Here is a 3,032-nt window from a genome sequence, read left to right on the forward strand (position 1 = left end):
GGGAGGGAAGGGGAAGGAGGGAGGGAAGGAAGGAAGGAGGGAAGGAGAGAGAAAGGAAGGAGGGAAGGAAGGAGGGAAGGAGAGGAGAGAAGAAAGGAGGGAGGAAGGGGAGGAGGGGAGGGAAGGAAGGAAGGGAAGGAGAGGAGAGAAGGAAAGGAGGGAATGTAGGAGAGAAGGAAGGGGGGAAGGAAGGGAAGGAAGGGAAGGAAGGAGAGAAAAAGGAAGTAAGGAAGGAAGGAGGGAAGGAGAGGAGAGAAGAAAGGAGGGAGGGAAGGGGGAAGGAAGGAAGAAGGAGGAAGAAGGAGGGTAGGAGAGAAGAACAAGGGAAGGAAGGAGGAAGACGAGGGAAGGAAAGCCCTTCAAAAAAAAAAAAAAGAGTGGCAAATCAAGGAAGGGCTGTGTGGAGGGAAAGGGCACTTGGGCTCCTGGCTATCCCACTCACAGCTGAACCTGAACCCTGGTTTCCTCCTCCCCACCACGCCCTGGTTACGACCGACACAGAATGCAAAGACTCCTTTGCTTAGTGAGCTAGCAAGAAGCAGCAGTCAACTCCTATTTCTCCTTTCGGCTCCCCACCCCCATCTAGTGGCCATTAGAGGAACAGCCCAACCTGGGTCAGAATCTGATTTTAGCTTTTTTGTATTACCCTGGCGTTATTAGTTGAAGCACCTTTAACCTTTGGCGTGGATTTCAAGGGGTGGCTCTTGTCCACAGAGGGCAGGGTCCAGGGCCATGGGTGAAATCCTGCAGTTGCCCTGTGTGGCTCAGGCTCCCGTCTTGGGTGGCTTCATGCCCCCCCCCAAATTCTTTTGAAAATTGCCCCTTCTACTTCGTCGTTGTACTCATTCCGTGTGCGCAGCACAGCAAAAGAGCCGAGGTGGCGCAGTGGTTAGAGTGCAGTACTGCAGGCCACTTCAGCTGACTGCTATCTGCAGCTCAGCGGTTCTAATCTCACCGGCTCAGGGTTGACTCAGCCTTCCATCCTTCCGAGGTGGGTGAAATGAGGACCCAGACTGTTGGGGGCGATAAGCTGACTCTGTAAACCGCTTAGAGAGGGCTGAAAGCCCTATGAAGCGGTATATAACTGCTAAAATGCAGCGCAGTGCATCGCTTTCACAGAAACAACCTGTACGAGGCGTTATCAAAAAACAAAAAAACAGCGGAGCTGTGAATTATTTTAAAAAAAAAACGCACAGCACAGGTGACGAATGAAATCATGGATAAAATCAAATCAGCCACTCCTGATGGAATCCAGCCTGACGTAACAGCTGTGCTTACTACTGGCAAATCACTTATTTATTGGTTTTAATAAACGCCCTTTAAAAAAAAATGGGGCTGAAATTCGCATAGTGGGTAAGGAGAACGCCGGGGGTGGGATGGGCGTTTACTGGGAAGACGCCATGATACTGGACACACCTGAAAGAAAGCAGAAGGGGAACGGGGTAGTGAAGAGATTAAGTTCAGGGTATGAAACGGACTTTGGCTGATCCAGATGAACGACACAAGCTGGCGAATTGTAGAGCAGGGGTATCAAACTCCAGGCCCGTGGGCCGGATCCAGAGGTGGGTTCCCACCAGTTTGCACCTATTCGGTAGAACCGGTTCGTCAAATTTACCGAACCGATTAGAAGAGTTCCACCAGTGGACCCGGAAGCAGGCCACACCTACAGAAGAGGTTCCAATTTTTTTTGAAACCCACCACTGCTAAAGGGTTAGGGATGCAAGGATCTTGTAATTTGGACAGTTTTAAGACTTGCATGCTTCAATGCGGGAGTTCCTGAGCCAACGTGACTGGAGGAGGAATTCTGGGAGTTGAAGTCCACAAGTCTTTAAAGCTGTCAAGTTTGAACACCCTGGGTTTTTTTTTTTCTAAAGGGTTAGGGGTGCAAGGATCTTGTAACTTGACAGCTTTAAGACTTGCATGCTTCAATGCGGGAGTTCCTGAGCCAACGTGACTGGAGGAGGATCTGGGAGTTGAAGTCCACAAGTCTTAAAGCTGTCAAGTTTGAACACCCCTGGGTTTTTTTTTCTAAAGGGTTAGGGGTACAAGGGTCTTATAACTTGACAGCTTTAAGACTTCCATGCTTCAATGCGGGAGTTCCTGAGCCAACGTGACTGGAGGAGGAATTCTGGGAGTTGAAGTCCACAAGTCTTAAAGCTGTCAAGTTTGAACACCCCTGGGGTTTTTTTTCTAAAGGGTTAGGGGTGCAATGATCTTGTAACTTGACAGCTTTAAGACTTGCATGCTTCAATGCCAGAGTTTCTGAATAGCTACTTGGACAGACCTAAGTACTAATTCATAATTTCATATCACATGGGCAGCAAGCCACTCCCATAAAGGAGGCCACACCCACAGAGTAGGTTCGAACAATTTTTGAAACCCACCACTGGCCGGATGGGGCCCGCAGGGTGCTTAGATCTGGCCGGCAGAATCAGAGCTGGGTTTTTCTCTGGCAGAATGCTTGGGCCCCCACCGACCCCTCTGGTTTGGGGGAGGAGGGGGGATTAAAGGAGTAAGATGAGCAGAAAAAAGACACTCACTGTCAAAGTCTATTTTCTCCACGATGTTTTTAGGCTTGATGTTCTCTTCCTGGTTGCAAATGAATATTGTCCCAGGCTCCGTTTCTACCCAGCCGTATTTGCTCATCCAAGACTTCAGCTGATTATCTGCAACCAAAACGAAGAGTTACAAGCTGGGGGGGGGGGGGGGATTTGGGCCAAAGAGAGAATCCCGCATTTTGTTAGAAACTCTCTTCCTCCCTTCAAATTTTACGAAAACGATTATCAATGCAAAATATAGAAAGAAATAGCCAAAACTGTGAAAGCAGTGGAGAATTCGGAATGGGAAGAACAACATGAATTATATAGCTAAGAACAACCCAGGAATGGCTTCACCAGGTGGAAAAGCTAAAGAGAAATGTAAAACTCATCGGCTTCCCATTTTAACATTTGCTTATCCTGTCACCTTGAACCATGAGACGGGTGGCATTTTGACAGCTAGAACTGATAGCTGGGACAGACAGATGTCAGTGT

General features: G+C 48.5%; 1 long non-coding RNA gene across 1 annotated transcript; it reads right to left on the reverse strand.

Moving 5' to 3' along the window:
• Nucleotides 1–1,278: 1,278 nt before the first annotated feature.
• Nucleotides 1,279–2,669, reverse strand: LOC148042888 (uncharacterized). Its single transcript, XR_015698282.1, has 2 exons — nucleotides 2,541–2,669; nucleotides 1,279–1,416 (listed from the first exon to the last, which is right to left on the reverse strand). It is a non-coding gene; the product is annotated as an uncharacterized LOC148042888 (long non-coding RNA).
• Between the last annotated feature and the right edge of the window lie 363 nt (nucleotides 2,670–3,032).

The sequence above is a fragment of the Thamnophis sirtalis genome, unplaced genomic scaffold, assembly GCF_051295495.1.
Source record: "Thamnophis sirtalis isolate CommonGarterSnake01/CBP01778 unplaced genomic scaffold, rThaSir2_p1.2 scaffold_13, whole genome shotgun sequence".
In the NCBI taxonomy this organism is placed as follows: domain Eukaryota; kingdom Metazoa; phylum Chordata; class Lepidosauria; order Squamata; family Natricidae; genus Thamnophis; species Thamnophis sirtalis.